Source organism: Haliotis rubra, unplaced genomic scaffold (assembly GCF_003918875.1).
Source record: "Haliotis rubra isolate DU_JTF1 unplaced genomic scaffold, ASM391887v1 Scf650, whole genome shotgun sequence".
In the NCBI taxonomy this organism is placed as follows: Eukaryota; Metazoa; Mollusca; class Gastropoda; order Lepetellida; family Haliotidae; genus Haliotis; species Haliotis rubra.
In genome coordinates this window covers 164,647-187,246 of record NW_025767358.1, presented here as the reverse complement: position 1 = coordinate 187,246, position 22,600 = coordinate 164,647, and the positions used below count along the sequence as shown (strand labels likewise).

Sequence of the window (22,600 nt, the reverse complement as noted above, 5' to 3'; positions counted from 1 at the left end):
GGAGACGATGATGCGGGAGCCGTGACAGGATGACAGCAGTGCGTTACATCAGGTGATGATATCGAGGGGGTGGGGTGGAGGAGGAGTGGGATGGTGGTGTAAGGTTACCTGGTTATCATCAGTTTCACATCAGCTGCAACCTTGACACAAAACGAACAGTTGTGACACCGGCAGGGCCGTGAAACTATCTTACAGCCTTGAAGCCAGCTGTAGAGCCTTGAAACCATATGTAGAGCATTGAAACCAGCTGTACAGACTTGAAGCCAGCTGTAGAGCATTGAAACCAGCTGTACAGACTTGAAGCCAGCTGTAGAGACTTGAAGCCAGCTGTAGAGACTTGAAGCCAGCTGTAGAGCATTGACACTAGCTGTAGATACTTGAAGCCGGCGGTAGAACATTGACACCAGCTGAAGAGACTTGAAGCCGGCTGTAGAGCATTGACACCAGCTGTAGAGACTTGAAGCCAGCTGTAGAGCATTGACACCAGCTGTAGAGACTTGAAGCCGGCTGTAGAGCATTGACACCAGCTGAAGAGACTTGAAGCCAGCTGTAGAGCATTGACACCAGCTGTAGAGACTTGAAGCCAGCTGTAGAGCATTGACACCAGCTGAAGAGACTTGAAGCCGGCTGTAGAGCATTGACACCAGCTGAAGAGACTTGAAGCCGGCTGTAGAGCATTGAAACCAGCTGTAGAGACTTGAAGCCAGCTGTAGAGCCTTGCCAACCAGCTGTAGAGACTTGAAGCCGGCTGTAGAGCATTGACACCAGCTGTAGAGACTTGAAGCCAGCTGTAGAGCATTGACACAAGCTGAAGAGACTTGAAGCCAGCTGTAGAGCATTGACACCGGCTGTAGAGCATTGACACCAGCTGTAGAGACTTGAAGCCGGCTGTAGAGCATTGACACCAGCTGTAGAGACTTGAAGCCAGCTGTAGAGCATTGACACCAGCTGTAAGAGACTTGAAGCCAGCTGTAGAGCATTGACACCAGCTGTAGAGACTTGAAGCCAGCTGTAGAGCATTGACACCAGCTGTAGAGACTTGAAGCCGGCTGTAGAGCATTGACACCAGCTGTAGAGACTTGAAGCCAGCTGTAGAGCATTGACACCAGCTGTAGAGACTTGAAGCCGGCTGTAGAGCATTGAAACCAGCTGTAGAGCATTGACTGAGTGAGTGAGTGAGTAAGTTTAGTTTTACGCCGCACTCAGCAATATTACAGCTAATAGGCGGTGGCCTGTAAAAAATCAAGTCTACACAGACGATCAAGCGATCAACAGCATGAGCATCGATCTACGCGATTGGGATACGATGGCAAATGTCAGCAAAGTAAGCAAGCCTGACCGCCCGATCCCGTCAGTCGCCTCTTACGACAAGCATGAGTTACTGAAGATCAATCCTAACCCGGATCTTCACAGGTCTGTAGAGCCTTGAAACCAGCTGTATAACCTTGAAACCATGCTGAAAAGCTTTGACACTTGATGCTGAGCCATGAAAATATATGAATGACCTTGACACCAGCTGCACAACCTTCACACCATCTGATTCACCCGGTGTTCAACCTTGATGTCAGCCGCTGGGAATCACGATTCACGAAGCGTCCGTTGCACTACGACGGTCATACGTCAGTATGGATTCTTTGTTCTTGGATTAGTTTTGATGAACGGTTCCCAAACATTTTAAAAATCACATCAAAATGATCGGTTCGATTCCCAATATGTTTGGCAGGTTCTGTTCAACCATCTCCCATGGATACCCCCATCCCTTCGTAGACTGTAGTCTCTACAGACCCATTTTTTCTGTATGTTTACCTTACGTTACAATACGATATAAAACTTAATATTGTTCTTTAAGAGTGAGTGAGTGAGTTTACTTTTACGCCGCACTCAGCAATATTCCAGCTATATGGCGGCGGTCTGTAAATAAACGAGTCTGAACCAGACAAACCAGTGATCAACAGCATGAGCATCGATCTGCGCAATTGGGAACCGATGACATGTATCAACCAAGTCAGCGAAGCCTGACCACCCGATCCCGCTACTCGCCCCATACGACAAGCGTGGGTTACTGAAGGCCAATATTCTTACCCGGACCTCCACGGGTATATTCTCTAAGAACAAATGCTACCCTGGGCCTTTATTATACTTAAGTCACGTGACGTAAGCTAAACGTGTGTATATCTCTTCATCTAAGGTTCACAAGCTCACACAAGCAGACTAGTAACTCCAAGTATTAATCAGCCGTTTTGAAACTGCGTATTAGCTTAATATATCGGTCAGGCCGATCTAACCGGTTATCTCTAGTGTTGTTTACAACAACCACGGTGCCGCTTTGCATATGTCGTTCATGTAGTCACTCCTATTCATTACCATGGGAAAGGAAATGAAATAACTTCCTGCTGATATAAATTTTATTAATGGCTTTTCCAGATATGTTCAGATGTTTTTTCTTTGTTTGGTATTTAAAGCCGTAGCTAGTTGCAAGGTGGCGACCTGTAGTCGAGTCAAACCAAACCAGTGATTGATATCATGAGCAATCACCCACCCAAAGACATACAACCAGGCATGTATCTTCGCAATCAGCTGGTTGGTTGGTTGGTTGTTTTACGCCGCACTCAGCAATATTCTCGCTATTTGGCGGTGGTCTGTACATAATCGAGTCTGGACCAGACAATCCAGTGATCAATAGCACGAGCATCGATCCGCGCAATCGGGAACCGATGACATGTGTCAACCAAATCAGCGAGCCTGACCACCCGATCCCGTTAGTCGCCTCTTACGACAAGCATGGGTTACTTAAGACCAATTCTAACAAGCTAAGGATCTTAAGCTCACATGTTCTTAAAACGATTCATGCTACTTACTATTAATCTTAACTTTTGTATTTCTTTCACGGAATCATGATTAATGAAATAATATTCACAGGTTGCAGAAGGATACCTATATGATTTCCAGAACCTAGATATTGTTTCTTTAGATATTGTGAATCGTTGTCTTTCTGTGCATTTGGTTCTAGAACGCCGTGTGAATGTCTGATACACAAGGACGACCGATTTTCCGAGGGGAGTGCCCCAAGTCAGCTGATGTGGGTGAACCAACTTCTTTTGCACTGCGGAGGATCATTCCTCTCTCCCCTCTCTCTCTCTCTCTCTCTCTCTCTCTCTCTCTCTCTCTCTCTCTCTCTCTCTCTCTCTCTCTCTCTCTCTCTCTCTCTCTCTCTCTCTCTCTCTCTCTCTCTCTCTCTCTCTCTCTCTCTCTCTCTCTCTCTCTCTCTCTCAAAATAATGTGGTTCAGGGACTGTGAGACAAACTATTGTGGTATAGAAGCCTATCATATTCGATCTGACAAGTGCACACGTGACATTGTTGACTCATGGCAACAGTCTTCGACCGCTTGTCCTTGACGAAACAGTTCAGCTGGTGACAATCCACGACAGCGATTACCGTTACAGGTGTGTGCACGAACCGCGTCTGCGTCTGCGCCATCCGCGTCTGCACCAACTGCTGAACATAATGGCAGCAAAGGCCAATGCCCGGATGTGCGTCCACCCGTGATGGGTCAGCATGACACGCTATAAGGATCACGTGTATGTGATTGTGCTGGAGATATAATTTCGAGGTTGAGAACCTGATATGAACTGTACGTGAAAGCTTGAAATATGCAGCATCAGCAATGCGACATTTATAGACCGATGAGGGGAGAGGGCTCGATTTAGTGCTTTGTTACTTTCACTGGTGCAACCCAGTTTTACAAAGTGCAACCTAGTTATGAGTCTAACTTGCACAAGGTGCAAGTCAGTTTTTGAGAAATAAATCAATGATGAATCTAACATTATAAGCATAAATATGTCAGCTCATTTTTCTTCTAAACTTTGAATAGCTATGGCACCGAAACATTGCTATTCATAGACACGTCTCTGCAATGACAGCTCTTGAAAACAGATACCAGCTGTGTCTCTATGTTGCTATGGTTTCATGGGTACTACATCACGGAAGTTTTTTTATGTGCACCGAAACTTCTGACGTTTTAAACACACTATGTTGCAACTGGAATTTGGCTGGTGCAACTAGGTCTTTATCGTAGGTTGCACCTGGTGCAAGTAGGTTAACTTCTCTGAAATCGAGCCCTGGGGGACCACGTGTGACGGAATGTTTCGTCATGACTATATTGGGGTATATTTGAGGTGTCTGAACCTAAACAGGGCGTGTGTTGTGGCCTCATGGTTGAAGCGTTCGTTCGTCACAAAGATCCGGGTTCGACTCCCTAAATGTTTTACACCATATTTGATTTTCCTCCTTCGTATCATAGCAATAAAGACAGATGCTTTATGCGTGAGAACTTATTTATTACGTATTAAATATAAATTCTTTTATCGTTATTACCCTAAAAGCCTCTTGCATCTGCATTATTACCAATCAACTTCTGAATGCCAATCAGATCTTTTCATGACTGAGTATTGAACTGCATTGCTTAAGATTATATTCCTTCCTCTGTGTAGATGTGTGAAGCCCATTTCTGGTGTCCAAAGCTGCGTAAAAAGCTGCGTAAAACCAAACTCACTCACTCATCTGTGCAGGCGGGATTGGATGGTCAAGCTGACTTGGTTGACACATGTTCCCAATTGCGTAGATCGATGCTCATGATATTGATCACTGGATTGTCTGGTCCAATTATTTACAGACCGCCGCCATATATCGGTGGGATATTGCTGAGTGCGGCGTAAAACTAAACTCACTCACTCAGCAATAATTTAGTTACAATTATTGAAATTCCAGGAATGTTTCACACCTAAAAGCCATTACGAGCAAATTATCACTTTGCGTAAGACGTGTTAAATATGAAATGTGTTCGTGGTTAATCATGTATAGTTGGTTTAATTAATGATGTATTGTTAGGTACGAGTTAGTCTAACGTCTAGTCACTGGTATCAACATCATATATTACAGAAAAATCGTTTCCTAAATTATATTCATTAAGGTAAATCAGACCAAAGACCTTCAATTTAAAACTGAGGTAATCAAGACTTGCCACCTATTCTAGACTTGCTATTTGTTTCAGGGTCTCTTTGACAGGCTAGGTAGACTAACGCTTAGTCTCTGAATATATGTAATTTTCATTGTAACAAATAAACGCATTTAAATTGAAAAGGAGAGACAAGAGATTGAGAACCTGGAGAAATCTAGACTTGCTTTATTTAGGGCTTTAGCATTGCAGGGAGGGCTAGGCTGTAGGGACAATAATATGGTTCAGGGACTGTGAGACAAACTAATAGGCTAGGGTCCAGGGCTACCGCAGTGTTACTGAACCGGTCAGCTTTCCGACGACCGACAGCTGGCGTACTTTCCACGGACAATTTCCAACACTCAAAAATCTATGCGAGATTGAGGCCCGGAACCTGTGTTCTTATGTTGTTTATGTTAGGAATGAAGGTCATCCGACCCATACATCACAAACAACTCACAAACAACTCACAAACAATATATTGATGGAAATTCCGCCTGATATATTCAATGTGTTTCTATCATTGCCCATCACCAACACATACTGTAGTGTTGATACATATCACAGCGTTTTTCAACCTCTACTCTAATCAGAACCGCATCTGGTGTGGGTTCCGAACAGACCTATATGTTTCAATGCCATACCCTTGATGACACGGGCTGAGTGAGTGAGTGAGTTTAGTTTTACGCCGCACTCAACAATATTCCAGGTATATGGCGGCGGTCTGTAAATAATCGAGTCTGGACCAGACAATCCAGTGATCAACACCATGAGCATTGATCTGCGCAATTGGGAACCGATGACATGTGTCAACCAAGTCAACAAGCCGATCCCGTTAGTCACCTCTTACGACAAGCGTGGGTTACTGAAGGCCAATATTCTAACCCGGACCTTCACGGGTCGAAACGGGCTGAAGAACATTATGAATAAACTGGGGGTACAAATATTACGTTGTACACAATCAGATTTATAACCGGTTATCGACATTGTAATGCAACTACAGCAATGTATGTATATATATATCTGCATGTACCTATGTGGTAAAACATCTATTATCATCATCAATTACGTCACTCTGAGTACTATGACGTCATGATCAATGGATTACGTCATTGTTTCCAAGCAAACAGGTTTAACTTAATAGATACTATTTCCAGATACAAAGAGACTCAATTAGTCGTATTCATTGTACACAAGTAACTGGGACAATATTGGTAACTATTCTTGCAAGTTACGACCCGTGAAGATCCGGGGTAGAATAGGTCTTCAGCAACCCAAGCTTGCCACAAAAGGCGACTATACTTGTCGTAAGAGGCGGCTAACGGGATCGGGTGGTCAGGCTCGCTGACCTGGCTGACACATGTCTTCGGTTCCCGATTGCGCGGATCGATGCTCGTGCTATTGATCACTGGATTGTCTGGTCCAGACTCGATTATGTACAGACCGCCGCCAAATAGCGGGAATATTGCTGAGTGCGGCGTTAAACAACCAACCAACCAGCCAGCTGATTGCGAAGATACATGCCTGGTTGTATGTCTTTGGGTGGGTGATTGCTCATGATATCAATCACTGGTTTGGTTTGACTCGACTACAGGTCGCCACCCTGATACTAGCTACGGCTTTAAATACCAAACAAAGAAAAAACATCTGAACATATCTGGAAAAGCCATTAATAAAATTTATATCAGCAGGAAGTTATTTCATTTCCTTTCCCATGATAATGAATAGGAGTGACTACATGAACGACATATGCAAAGCGACACCGTGGTTGTTGTAAACAACACTAGAGATAACCGGTTAGATCGGCCTGACCGATATATTAAGCTAATACGCAGTTTCAAAACGGCTGATTAATACTTGGAGTTACTAGGCTGTTTGTGTGAACTTGTGAACCTTAGATGAAGAGATATACACACTTTTAGCTTACGTCAAGTGACTTAAGTATAACAAAGTTCCAGGGTAGTATTTGTTCTTAGAGAAAATACCCGTGGATGTCCGGGTTAGAATATTGGCCTTCAGTAACCCACGCTTGTCGTATGGGGCGACTAACGGGATCGGTTGGTCAGGCTCGGGTTTACAGACCGACGCCATATACCTGGAATATTGCTGAGTGCGGCGTAAAACTAAACTCACTCATTCACTTTTGCAAGTTACACTTGTCTCTAATGATCCTAACATTTGCACTTAAATGAACATCGCTGTAATGTCGGTGTTATGCTCAAGATTGTAAATAGGGCTACATCATTATTCCACGTGACGTATTAATAATCCAATTTTTATCCTATTATGTCCCCGCACCGGTTATGCTGGTGTGCATTCGTTGTTGTGACCGCGCCGTGTAGTATTCGTGTCGGTTATGTCAGCGCTGATCGGTATGTGTGCACTCACTGACCCGCCAGGTCGACAATACTCGCCTGCAGCTAGCAACACATATACATAACTGTGACACCGAGCACAAACAACCAGGATTTAACAGCAACACTCACATAATGCAACTAAATCTAAACTAAGGTATATCTGTGTGAATATTACTTTGTTGGCAACCTTTAAAGCAAGTTGAAAACATTTACTGTATTTCAGTACGTTTCCTTCTTTATAAATATTTATTATATCCTCTTTGAATTCAAATAACACGATGTTACGGTTCATAATTATCAGTCTATCAGTCTGCTTTATGACGTCATGTTTGATCTTATATCCCGATGCCGTTAGATGATGCATCAATAAGTGTCAAGTGCCCCAGTGATCTGCGCATCTGCGTTGAGGCCAATCCTAAGGAACGGAATATCCTTTCTACTCCTAGGCCAAATGTAGAGATAACATCATTATCAGGTAATATGATACACCAGGCCTTATCACCCATACTGCATATCCTGATCATGTTGAACATCAGTGCTTGTCACCGTCCATTAAACCATGCAGTTAATACTCATGCAGTTGGTCTAAGAACATGTGGACACTGTTTCAACAGCAGGGTAAACCTTGTTTGTTTTAGTATGATTGGTATTTCGTCGCAGTCCTCCAAGAAAAACTAGAGTTTGATATACATTGCGTTTACACAGTTTGGCGTTGGGGTCGCCCAGTGGTTAAAGCGTTCGCTCGTCACGCCGAAGACCCGGGTTCGATTTCCCACATGGGTTCATTGTGTAAAGCCCATTTCTGGTGTCCCCCGCCGTGATATTGCTGGAATATTGCTAAAAGTGGCGTAAAACCAAACTCACTCACAATGACAAAGGAAACATTTCAACCCCTGCAACAGGTGCGCAGTTTCTTCATTATGTATCATTGCTAAAAGTGGCGTAAAACTAAATTCACTCATTCAGTCACTCGGAAAATATTCATTTGTTATCAATAAAGCAGCCAAATTCACATTTACCACAGCCTGATTATACGGAGCCCAGTCGGACAGTTTGTGTTGCGCTGGCACTTATACATCGTCACAGTTAGTCGTATATAGGACAACGGTATCTTGAGCCATACGTTATGGACAGCGATTGCTTAATCGCGGCAAATGAAAAGTTTTTTGTTACGTTTTCCGGAAACATTCTGAAATAGTCCAAGCTCTGCAACCATATTTTTCCTTTCCCCTTGCTAGCGACCCTTCCAGTGATGCAAGTCTAGATTTTCCTCACGTACATGTCCAGTATACCGGGTGCCTATTTCAGTATGAATATATGTATGTCTAGCCTAACATCTATTTTACAGAAAAAAAAACGGTTCTGAAATTATAGCAATAAAATATGATGAAAAGGAGCCCCAGATACTTTCTTTATTTCCGCCTGAACCTGTGCTAATCTCGACTCCACATATTCTAGATTTGCATGGCCTGTATTGGGTATATTTATTTCAGAGTCTGTACGACAGGCTAATGTATTTCTCTCTGTCAAAGTTATGATATTATAAGTTCAGTCACGTGTGCTACCTGAGTCATAGTTGAATAAGACAGACCCGTCACCCAGTTACATTGTGGCGGGAGTCGTGAACCACGGATGAGCAACTCGTGATCATGAATGTGTTCTGTCTGACCCATTGTTAGTCAGCCATGCGTGACTAGCTGTTTCCTCTGCGGGGCTCATGTCCTCTTTCATTTTTTATGTAGTTATTCTTAATGTGTGGACCAATGGATAACGCCCAACAGAGAGTATATATCGATAAGGTCTCTGGGCACAGTTAAGTGTAGCCATCCTGCCTCGTTGTACCTGAATGTGGTTTACAAATTGGATTAATAGGCAGCTTTATAATGGAACCATTGGGGCAGAGTTATAGTATGACCAAAATTATTGAGAATTTTAGGAATACATGTATGTTTAATTGGATTTCTAGTATAAGCAACCTTGACCAACTATCAAGTGCTTGGTTTCATTCAAGAGAGACAACTCCGTTAATCCTTTTTCATTAGTTTGTGAAGAGTTATCCCCCTTTGTTTACTTGCTAGCAGACGACATTTTTTGGATTTTCCAGCAAAACAACGACCCAAAACATCGTTCAAAGCATTCAAAGGCCTGGTTTCGGACCCAAAATATGACATTGTTAGATTGGCCAAGCTATAGCCCTGACCTAAATCCAATAGAAAATGTTTGGAAGTGTCTGGAAAGTGTCAATAAGAAAAATCTGACAAATATTGCTGAAAAGAAAGAAGAGGTGGTCCGATATTGGGACAGCATGGACCACGACTTTCTAACTTCTTTGATCAGTAGTATGCCCCGCCGCATTGAAGCCTGCATTGCTGCCCATGGTGACTTGACAAAATGCTAACTGTTCACCTGTCTTTGAATCTGGAGTTATGTTCTGCTAATATTCACATTTAATACGTGAGTAATGAGTGAAAAAATATAAAAAATTACAATCTTTTTAATTGCACCCCGAGAAAATTATACGATTACAGTATCATAAGCATCGGCCTATGCAACTTGGATGACATGTATTAATCAAATCAGCGAGCCTGATCATCTCGTTGCCTCTTACGTTAGGCCAAGTCGCATCTTGATACAAGCATAGTCGCTGATTACAGCAAGCACAGACGTTGATTACAGCAAGCATAGACGTTGATTACAGCAAGCATAGACGTTGATTACAGGAAGCATAGACGTTGATTACAGGAAGCATAGACGTTGATTACAGCAAGCATAGACACTGATCACAGCAAGCATAGACGCTGATTATAGCAAGCATAGACGGTGATTACAGCAAGCATACACGTTGATTACAGCAAGCATACAGTTGATTACAGCAAGCATAGACGTTGATTACAGCAAGCATAGATACTGATCACAGCAAGCATAGACGTTGATTATAGCAAGCATAGACGTTGATTACAGCAAGCATCTACGTTGATTACAGCAAGCATACAGTTGATTACAGCAAGCATACACGTTTATTACAGCAAGCATACACGCTGATTACAGCAAGCATAGACGCTGATTACAGCAAGTATAGACGCTGATTACAGCAAGTTTAGACGCTGATTACAGCAAGCATTGACGCTGATTACAGCAAGTATAATCGCATCTTACGACAAGCATAGACTTAAACGATACCTATCAGGTCGGTAAAAAGTATTGCCTGGCAAGTGACCCAAACAATACCTATCAGGTCGGTAAAAGTCAATGCCTGACAAGCGACCTAAACAATACCTATCAGGTCATAAAAGTCAATGCCTGACAAGTAACCTAAACAATACCTATCAGGTCGGTAAAAGTCATTGCCTGACAAGTGACCTAAACAATGCCTATAAGGTCGGTAGAAGTCATTGTCTGACAAGTGACCCAAACAATACCTATCAGGTCATAAAAGTCAATGCCTGACAAGTAACCTAAACAATACCTATCAGGTCGGTAAAAGTCATTGCCTGACAAGTGACCTAAACAATACCTATAAGGTCGGTAGAAGTCATTGTCTGACAAGTGACCTAAACAATACCTATCAATACCTCGCAAGTCGGTAAAAGTCAATGCCTGACAAGTTACCTAAACAATACCTCTGAGGTCATAACAGTCATTGTCTGACAAGTGACCCAAACAATACCTATGAGGTCACAAAAGTCATTGTTTGACAAGTGACCTAAACAATACCTAGGTCAGTAAATTCCTTTGAAGATGTATGAAAATATATCGACTTGAACTTTTTCATTGGTTATTCACGTTTTCATTAACAGGTGACGACAGGTCAATTATGCTCAGCTGATAACCTAGATATTAACCAGCAATGAGTTGTACTGACTTATAACGAGCAGTTTACCGTTGTATATTTCAAATATGTCAATTGCTAGCTGGTCAGGTGACAGTGCAGCTGTTCCTCGTGCTACGCGTGGACTCACTGGTCCTGCGTCATGTTCATGGTATCGACGCTCTACTCATGTACTAAATAGGACGGTTTGAGGGGGGAAAGAATGACGTATGGACAGATTTTGGAGACTATCCTGTCAAGGGCAATCTCGCAAAATTTAGATTGAAGGGGTCACAGCTTCTGTTTTGCAATCGACTTTCAAAGTTCGTTAACCAGAACAAGCCGAAGTGGCACAGATGTTTAGGCGTTCGATTGCTATAACGTAGATCCAGGTTCAATTTCCATTGACGTCCCAGTCTGTATTGACCTCCGATGTCGAACGATTTTGATAGAATTCTCAAATTAGTCGAAATCCGACCTGACACGTTCTGTGTCCTTACCTAGGGGATCACAGTTTCTGCTTTGCAGTGTACTTTGGACTTTCAGTGTTCCTTAACCGGAAGAAATCTAACACCCCCACTGCCACTTGCGTCCAACGTTTGCTATAAACATAACATACAACAAAACATTCACACACAAATATAAGAATTAATGATATTTTGTAGGCAATACATTTTTGCGTGAAATTTTACTTAAATTCAATTTCACGTGTTTGGGAAAACACCCCATTCTTTCTCAAAATTATCAAAATAGGTTGCATCAAGAATGAATGTGACTTTATATATCTCATTTATCAACACAAGTCGCTTTATAAAGAAACTCAGAGATTTGGCAACAACATGTGTTGTTTTATTGACGAGATGTAGCGTTGTTCCACTTCTCAGATTCGGACAGATTATCATTTTTTATTTTCGCACGATTTTGATTATTAGCCCAGCATCTCGTCAGGCCCACATCAAGCTAGACTGTCTCACAGTCTCTGAAGCATATTAATTTTCCTGAGTGCCTAAATGTTAGCCCTCCTTTGCAATACTAAAGCCCTAAATGAATCAAGTCTTGATTTCCTCTGAACCTTCCACCTAACTGGGGCTCCTTTTCAATTTAAATGGGATTATTTGTTACTATCAAAATTATACATATTCAGAGTGAGTGAGTGAGTGAGTATGGTTTTACGCCGCTTTTAGCAATATCCCAGCAATATCACGGCGTGGGACAAAAGAAATGGGTTTCATACATTTTACCCATGTGGGGACTCGAACCCGGGTTAGGCTGCCCCGCCTATATTCAGAGACTAAGCGTCAGTCTAACATCAAGCTGTTACACTTTTATAGAAGTGAGTATTCCTGAAATACGTCCGACCCAGCTAACCTACTTGTGTCAATGAGTAGCGTTATTCATTGCAGTCGAGTCCTTACATCACATGGGAGTGTCGCACACTGACATCTTTATGTGAGAGGTGATATAAACGGTTGTTGACAAGTCTCTGTACTTTGCACCACTATAGATCTGTGTTGTTAGTCATCCAGCCAATGCTTCACAGCTGGTGGGATGTGATAAACATCCACGCACGATACACAGTTGGACGTTTCTAAACAAGAAGCAATCGTGGATGTATGTTAATTATTCGTGTTTTCTAAGGTTATTCCACTCTTGTGGAGTCAGGTAGTGTTTCACAGACGTCTGTCACATAGCTAGTCTAACGCTTAGTCCCCGTCTCCTCTCTCTCTCCCTCTCTCTCTCCCCTCTCTCTCTCTCTCTCCTCTCTCTCTCTCTCTCTCTCTCTCTCTCTCCTCTCTCTCTCTCCTCTCTCTCTCTCCTCTCTCTCTCTCTCTCTCTCTCTCTCTCCTCTCTCTCGGAAAGGTAGACTTGATTCATTTAGGGCTTAAGCATTGCAGGACGATCTAGGCAGTAGGGTAAATAATGTGGTTCAGTGACTTTGAGACAGACTAAGGGTTTAATGTTTCTAAACAAGAGGCAATCGTGAATGTTAATTATTTCGTGCCTTGAAAGTTTATTCGACTCCTGTGTGGTCAGGTCGTGTTTCACTGACAGCTGCCTCAAGCGGAAATAACCCTGAGTGCTGCTTTGAACAAGAGTGAGTTTAGTTTTACGCCGCACTCAACAATATTCCAGCTATATGGCGGCGGTCTGTAAATAATTGAGTTTGGACCAGACAATCCAGTGATCAACAGCATGAGCATCGATCTACGCAATTGGGAACGGATGACATGTGTCAACCAAGTCAGCGAGCCTCTTACGACAGTCATGGATTACTGAAGATCACTTCTAACCCAGATCTTCACGGGTGCTTTGAACAAGAACTATGTAACAAAGTCCTTAATATATGTTATCAGTACCCTACGGCGTGGAGTGGACTGATGCTCATTATGTTGACCTCTTGCTTGACTAGACTCGATTTTACGTGATGCTGTGGCAAAGCTTGAATAATTCTAACAGAGGCAAAACACAACAACATAACAGAATATTTATGGCCCGTGTTTTACCAATTGCTCACTATATCTACGTGTGATGCTGAATCTTTGAAGCCGATTTGTCATGTAATTTTCACTTTCACCTCGGGGCGGTGGGGTAGCATAGTGGTTGAAGCGTTCACTCATCACGCTGAAGGCCCGGGTTCGATTCCCAACATGGGTACAATGAGTGAAGTACATTTCTGGTGTTCTTCGCCGTGATATTGCTGGAATATTGCTGGAATATTGCTAAAGCGGCGTAAAACTCATTCCCTCACTTTCACGTCTACCGGTCTTAAGCACCAAGATCTACAGACCAATTAGTGCATGGATCACTGTGAACACCAAAATATTTCTTATATACTCATGCCAATAATGGTTGTCACCCCCTTCAATTTTTTTAATTGGAGAGGGGTGTGGGTGGGGTGGGGAGGGCGGTGAGAACCATTATTGGCATGAGTATATGTCAATGAAGGAGAAAAGGGGCCATGAAGTTTTTGAGACGACCCCTGAATCAACCTGACACATCGTTGTTATTCTCGGAATGTTGCACCATGTAACAAAGACTGACAAGAGCTGATCTCATGCATATATCTGATGTGATGACGTGATGATAACGCATTATAAAGGAACTGCGCACCTGTTGCAGAGGTTGGAAGGTTTTCTTTGTCATAGTGAGTTAGTTTGGTTTTACGCCGCTTTTAGCAATATTCCAGCAATAGTAGTGAGTAGACCAGAAATGGGCTTCACACATTGTACCCATGTGGGGAATCAAACCCGGGTCTTCGGCGTGACGAGCGAACGCTTTAACCACTATGCTACGCCACCGCCCCTTTCTTTGTCCTACATGTGTGGTAAGGTTTCTGCATTCAAAATGCTCTCGTCAGACCTAAGTAAAGGTGTGTTTGGAAGGTACAACTACGGGCCCAACCCACCGACCGCTAACCTAGCCCTGGTTTGCGATGCTGGTGTATAGAATCCACCAGGAATAATTACATCATCTTTATCACTAACCTTCTCACTTCAACAAACCAACATCATAATCGGTGTCCGGACATAATAAGGTCAGATCCGCCTCGCCGATCACTGGGTCCACGTGTACCCAACTTGTCAGCGTTCACTATAAAAAGTCAGGGTTCACCCCCTGTTTTTCTTCATTACTTCTAAGTAAGCCACTGTTTTACACGTTTGACGGGACATCGCCACATAGGTGAGTGAGTTTAGTTTTACGCTGCACTTGGCAATATTCCAGCTATATGGTGGCGGTCTGTAAATAATCGAGTCTGGACAAAACAATCCAGTGATCAACATCATGAGCATCGATCTGCGGAATTGGAAACCGATGACTTATGGCAACCAAGTCAGTAAGCCTGACCACCCGATCCCGTTAGTCACCTCTTACGACAAGCATGGGTTACTGAAGGCACATTCTAACCCGGACCTTCACGGGTACACATGGGTCGGGGTATGAACCTTCTATGGTACTAACTATCACGTCGCTATCTATCCAATGGCTGTGACACGTAAAGATTCGGGTTAGTAGTGATCTTCAGTAACCCATGCTTGTCGTAAGAGGCGACTAACGGGATCGGGTAGTCAGGCTCGATGACTTGGTTGACATGTCATCGTATCCCAGTTGCATAGATCGATGCTCATGCTGCTGATCAGTGGATTGTCTGGTCCAGACTCGATTATTTACAGACCGCCGCCATATAGCTGGAATATTGCTAAGTGCGGCTTAAAACTCACTCACTCACTCACTACAATGGCTATGTTACAATTCACACAGTTCACCCATAAGCAACTCACAGCTTTATCTATTTACGCAAACATGTCCTGTATTAGAACAATATCTTATTTTCATTTTCAACACATTTCTCAACCACCCGTATCATGTTATGTGCGTTTCAGTATGTATGTCTACCCAACTGACTAACCTTACACACCTCACTGCTTCATGAAAGTCTACTCACGCAAAGATCTCCTTTATTCCTAATCCTTTCCCTTCCACCCATTGTAACACCCGTATCAATATCATGTGCCATGTACTCTCCGCGTGTACCCTAGTTCCGTCAGCGTTAACTGGTCGCACACACCTCACATCTTCATCTAAGTATCTTCACCACGGAGCATCTTCTACCCTGTCACCACTCTACATCTACCCGTATCAATACCACATGTATTGCTCTATCTACGTGCACCCTTCTACCCGTCTTTCATCTTAGGTTCGGGTTGTCATGTCCTCAGTGACATCGACTGGCGACAGTAGCCGACTACAGTAGGCCAGGCTTTGAACATTGCGGCGTGTCAGCGCGCCCCGTTAAGGAAATCAATGCATGTACTTTAAGTCACGGGTCTGCTCGACTTCAGCGCGGTTATTTTCAGACCGCCACATATACCACTCAAGAAAGGTTAAAGAATACCACAATATATCATACCGCTACATAGATTATGTAGTTACCTTAATTATATGACAGAAGCAGGAATCATTACATCTAAAGGGGCTGTGGGGTGAGCCTAGTGGTTAAAGCGTTTGCTCGTCACGCCGAAGACCCGGGTTCGTTGCCCACTATAACCGAAAACCAGGGCTAGGTTAGCGGTCCGTGGGTTGGGCCCGTATAGTTGTACCTTCCAACAACACACCTTTACTTAGGTCTGACGAGATTATTTTGAATGCAGAAACCTTTTTACACATGTAGGACAAAGAAAGGGGCGGTGGCGTAGCATAGTGGTTAAAGCGTTCGCTCGTCACGCCGAAAACCCGGGTTCGATTCCCCACATGGGTACAATGTGTGAAGTCCATTTCTGGTGTCCCCCGCCGTGATATTGCTGGAATATTGCTAAAAGCGGCGTCAGTTTGAATTAACTCGCTCACATTGCATTTACATTCATCCACGGGTCAACGTAGGTATTTACAGACCACGATCATATACCACACATAAACGTTAAAGAACATCCTATTCTTTCATACTGCAAGATGAATGATGTATTAAAATAATAGTGTAAAAGAATAGGGTATTCTTGCATTTCATTTCAACGGACATATATCATACATGTATCTGGAATGTTGCTGATTGCGGCTCTCAGGAACATTCATTCGGTTTACTTACCCTTTCAATAAATTGTTTTGGGGGTTTTTTTTCCACATTTTTTATTCACATTAGTAGGTACATTCACTTTTTACAAAAGTCATACATGTTGACAGGTGACATATCTTGTTACAATCGTTTTATACGAATATCATCCAAACAGAGTTGTATAATTGCGGATCGTCTAAGCTTGAGCAATTAGGTAAGTCGGTGCTATGAGTAATATTGCTTGTTTGCTCCTGAGTTCATTTGGTTCGTTTTCATAACAGCACCGTATCCTTCTGGGTAACCAAGAGGTAGAAACATTCATACATTATTATACAGATGCCATGCCTAATACAAGCTTATACATGTTGACAGTTCACAATACATCAGTCTTCAAACATGAGTAGATACATTCAAGTATTACTGCACAAAGATCATAGATTGTATATACTGAAGAGTCATAACACATCAGACCATGTTGTGTAATGGGAGCCCGTTTACTCCACATTCGTCTGGCTGGTTTTTCATTCTGGCAACATATCTTTCAAAGAGGCGATGGAGGATTTTAGGGTCAATATTAAATTTTTAATACAGCTTATGCATTAAATATGTATATCTTTTCCCATCCGTGGATTGACACATATTGTAATTCGCGATCTCAAAATTCTACTTTAAGCATGTTGAAGAGTCATGACACATCGGTCCAGGTTGTGAGTAGTGGTAGCCATTTACTCCTACATTCATTTAGTTGGTTTTTTATTCTAGCAACATATCTCTCAACTTGAAAAATATCTTTCAAGGTAGCAGTAAAAGATTTGAAAGATAGAGATTCATTGCTAATACAACTTATGTATATATATCTTTTTCCGGCCAAAAGAATGTGGTTCACCAGTTTGAAATTTGCGGTCCCATGGATACCAAAGAGGATGGATTTAAGATTAAGCTGAATCTCATAACACAGATGTTGTCTCAAAAATTGTTCCAGATTGTGCTTTCAATAAATTGTTAATGCAATACTCAAACCCGCCCACATTCACCACCACGAGCCACCACCACCTCACCCCATATTTGTTTTCTGTGATATGTTGACGCACTATTATCCTTTTCCTGATTAAACTTCATGAATTGAAGCCAACAATTGGTTATATCTACTTGGGTTGTCAGTCAAGACGTGATGGGGTAGTTCTACGACGATGTCGTATTGGCCACAGTCGGTTTACTCATGACTATCTGCTGAACACGGATGGGGATGGACCTCCCATGTGTGTCTCTTGCGGTGAGGTGTTCACCATCAAGCATATTCTGCTTGACTGTGTGGACTTTTCTACTGCAAGGGATTCACATTATGATGCGACAAATCTGAAAGATCTGTTTTCCCGCGTGAGTGGGCATCTCATTGTTAGCTACCTGTATCATAGGGAAGTTGACCTGTATCATAGATTGTAACTATGTAATGTGAATAACGAATTGCATGTTTTTGAATTTGGTACTGTGGCGGTTTCTGTTTGTAAATAATCATGCATTCAATATATTTGTGTATAAACTAAAACTCATTTGGACTTTGTACTTGAAATATTCATGAATACAGACTTGTTCTTGTCACTATATGGCTGGAATAATGCCGATGTGACGTAAAGCCCAGCTCACCTCAACTCAACCCTTTGCCTGATTACGTTTGACACTCTATTGGTTCGCCTTGTCAACCAGTAAACTACACCCAGTAATCAGCAGCCAGTAATTAGTGAATATACAGTTGTATCCATCCTGCCGGCCACATAGACCGTTGTACTGTTCAAACCTTGAATAAACTGTCATGGCTGTTAGTGAGCTCTTAATCTCTCACGGACTTATAGCACCGCTTACAGAAGTATCGACAGCGTATCAGCTGGGACAGTGTCACGTTATTTGAGACATCTGTTCTCGTTAACACAACAATACACCACGTGTGTGTTACTCTGCCCTGGTGAACACAACGATACACCATGTGTGTGTTACTCTGTCCTGGTGAACACAACGATACACCATGTGTGTGTTACTCTGTCCTGGTGAACGCAACGATACATCATGTGTGTGTTACTCTGTCCTGATGAACACAACGATACATCACGTGTGTGTTACTCTGTCCTGGTGAACACAACGATACATCATGTGTGTCTTACTCTGTCCTGGTGAACACAACGATACACCATGTGTGTCTTACTCTGTCCTGGTGAACACAACGATACATCACGTGTGTGTTACTCTGTCCTGGTGAACACAACGATACACCATGTGTGTGTTACTCTGTCCTGGTGAACACAACGATACACCATGTGTGTCTTACTCTGTCCTGGTGAACACAGCGATACACCATGTGTGCCTTACTCTGTCCTGGTAAACACAACGATACATCATGTGTGTCTTACTCTGTCCTGGTGAACACAACGATACACCCCGTGTGTGTTACTCTGTCCTGGTGAACACAACGATACACCATGTGTGTGTTACTCTGTCCTGGTGAACACAACGATACACCATGTGTGTGTTACTCTGTCCTGGTGAACACAACGATACATCATGTGTGTGTTACTCTGTCCTGGTGAACACAACGATACATCATGTGTGTGTTACTCTGTCCTGGTGAACGCAACGATACATCATGTGTGTGTTACTCTGTCCTGGTGAACACAACGATACACCACGTGTGTGTTACTCTGTCCTGGTGAACGCAACGATACATCATGTGTGTCTTACTCTGTCCTGGTGAACACAACGATACACCACGTGTGTGTTACTCTGTCCTGGTGAACACAACGATACATCATGTGTGTCTTACTCTGTCCTGGTGAACACAACGATACACCATGTGTGTCTTACTCTGTCCTGGTGAACACAACAATACACCACGTGTGTCTTACTCTGTCCTGGTAAACACAACGATACACATATAAGTTATGTCCTCATTCCATATCCCTGTGGTGTCAAGTACACACGGCATTTTTCCTCCTTAGTGTCAGTAGTACATCAGTGTTATCTGTCAACAAGCACCCAGATAACACCCATTTCACAGTCGACAACACGTTGGACTGTGGTTGAATTACCTCCCCTAGCAGTGTCACGATCAGCTGGAATGAGTTCGCGTTATAGATACTCCCTGAAAACGGTAGTTATGTTCGAAACATAGCCGTGTTTTCATGATTGCACCTGAGACAACAAGCGTCTACGACGTGCGTTACCCTCTCTTGTCCTACTACTGAACCGACACGCCATGTCACTGCTAACACAGTGGTCTAGCCATCACGTCTTTATGTGTCTGTAGGGGTGGTTGGCTAGCCTAGTGGTGAAAGCGTTCGCCCGACACGCCGAAGACCCGATTTTGATTCAATATATGAAGCCCATTTCTGGTGTCCCCCCGCAGTGATATTGCTGGAATATTGCTAAAAGCGGCGTAAAACTAAACTCACTCATTATGTATCTGCGTGTCGCAATGTGTACCAGTTTAGCTGACAAATCTGATGCAGCCAGATGCAGCCAGACGGTATGGGTATGTCACCACCCATCCCCCCTCCCTACCCCTGACGCATGTACAGCTTGTCCCCCACCCCTACCATTTCTACACCCTGTCAGAACCAGATGCAGCCGGATACTGTGGGTAAGTCACGACCTACCAATTCTCTCTACCCCCGGCGCCTGTGCGGCTTGTCTCCCACCCGTCCCAGTTCAGCTGATGTAGCTAGTATCTGAAGCCACGTGTGCTGTCCCAGCTGATAGCCAGCTGACGGGTATTGTACACTTGTATGTCAAGGCTCCCAGGTCGCTTGGGAACTCACTGATTGTCCTAGGCTGTGAGTACATGCTACACCAGGCCTCACATCTCGGGAATTACCTTACAGGTAGGTGTCATTGTGTCGTTACAATCTGAATTACCTTCACCGGCAAGACAGGTAAGTGACAGTATCGTTATAATCTGTACAGGATACTTTGTAGATCCACTGCATACCTTCAAGGTAGTTCCATAGCCCTCAAAGCATACCTTTTCATTACCCATAAAGCATATCTTATCGATGAAGTTCTGCAGTCGTCAAAGCATCACTTCAGTGCAGTTTCATTGCCTAAGAGTACATCTTGAGAGAAGTTCCACTGCCTTCTGTATATGTTTTCATTGTAGTTTTACAGTCCATAGTGCGTACCTTAGAAGTTCTATTGCCTTTAAAATATATTTTCATTGTAGTATTATTGCTTGTAGTGCGTACATTAAGTGAATTCCATTGCCAAAAGAATATATTTTCATTGTAGTTTCATTGACCTTTGTGCGTACCTTAAGTGAATTCCCATTGCCTTCACAATATATTTAACACATGAAGGTCCTCGATAGAATAAACCTTCTGTAACCCATGCTTGTCGTAAGAGGCGACTAACGGGATCGGGTGGTCAGGCTCACTGACTGGGTTGACACATGTCATCGGTTCCCAATTGCGCAGATCGATGTTCATGCTGTTGATCTCTGGATTGTCTGGTCCAAACTCGCTTATTTACAGACCGCCGCCATATTGCTGTGTGCGGCGTAAACCTAAACTCACTCACTCCTATGTTGACTCGTCTTCCTGTCACACCATATTAACATGAGTGAGTTTAGTTTTACGCCGCATTTAGCAATATTCCACAGTATCACGACAAGGGACACCAGAAATGGGCTTAAGACATGTACCCATGTGGGAAATCGACCCCGGTTCTTCGGCGTGACGAGCGAACCATTTAACTACTCCGCTACCCCACCGCCCCCATAATGCTGACATGTATTTCCTGTAATTGTTCCCTAGCAGCATATAACGTGTAACAGCATATAACGTGTAACAGCATATAACGTGTAACAGCATATAACGTGTAACAGCATATAACGTGTAACAGCATATAACGTGTAGCAGCATATAACGTGTAGCAGCATATAACGTGTAGCAGCATATAACGTGTAACAGCATATAACGTGTAGCAGCATATAACGTGTAGCAGCATATAACGTGTAACAGCATATAACGTGTAACAGCATATAACGTGTAACAGCATATAACGTGTAGCAGCATATAACGTGTAGCAGCATATAACGTGTAACAGCATATAACGTGTAGCAGCATATAACGTGTAGCAGCATATAACGTAACAGCATATAACGTGTAGCAGCATATAACGTGTAGCAGCATATAACGTGTAGCAGCATATAACGTGTAACAGCATATAACGTGTAACAGCATATAACGTGTAACAGCATATAACGTGTAGCAGCATATAACGTGTAACAGCATATAACGTGTAACAGCATATAACGTGTAGCAGCATATAACGTGTAGCAGCATATAACGTGTAACAGCATATAACGTGTAGCAGCATATAACGTGTAGCAGCATATAACGTGTAGCAGCATATAACGTGTAACAGCATATAACGTGTAACAGCATATAACGTGTAACAGCATATAACGTGTAACAGCATATAACGTGTAGCAGCATATAACGTGTAGCAGCATATAACGTGTAACAGCATATAACGTGTAGCAGCATATAACGTGTAACAGCATATAACGTGTAGCAGCATATAACGTGTAACAGCATATAACGTAGCAGCATATAACGTGTAACAGCATATAACGTGTAGCAGCATATAACGTGTAACAGCATATAACGTGTAACAGCATATAACGTGTAACAGCATATAACGTGTAGCAGCATATAACGTGTAACAGCATATAACGTGTAACAGCATATAACGTGTAACAGCATATAACGTGTAACAGCATATAACGTGTAGCAGCATATAACGTGTAACAGCATATAACGTGTAACAGCATATAACGTGTAACAGCACGAAACCTCAAACCCTATGCATAAGCATAAGAACTGTTTACTAAATGCAAAGTCCAAG

The 22,600-nt window shown here is 42.9% G+C and overlaps 1 protein-coding gene across 2 annotated transcripts in view; it reads left to right on the top strand.

The window, feature by feature from the left end:
• Nucleotides 1–22,600, top strand: part of LOC124257180 (monocarboxylate transporter 12-like) — a 47,278-nt gene that overhangs the window by 2,930 nt on the left and 21,748 nt on the right. Inside the window, exon 1 of one of the 2 annotated variants that reach the window (XM_046691204.1) lies at nucleotides 20,553–20,577. The exons of the other annotated variant lie outside the window; for it this stretch is intronic. The gene's annotated coding sequence lies outside the window, so the exon portion shown is untranslated. Of the gene's footprint in view, nucleotides 1–20,552; nucleotides 20,578–22,600 lie in introns of those variants that run through there. 2 annotated transcript variants of the gene reach the window in all.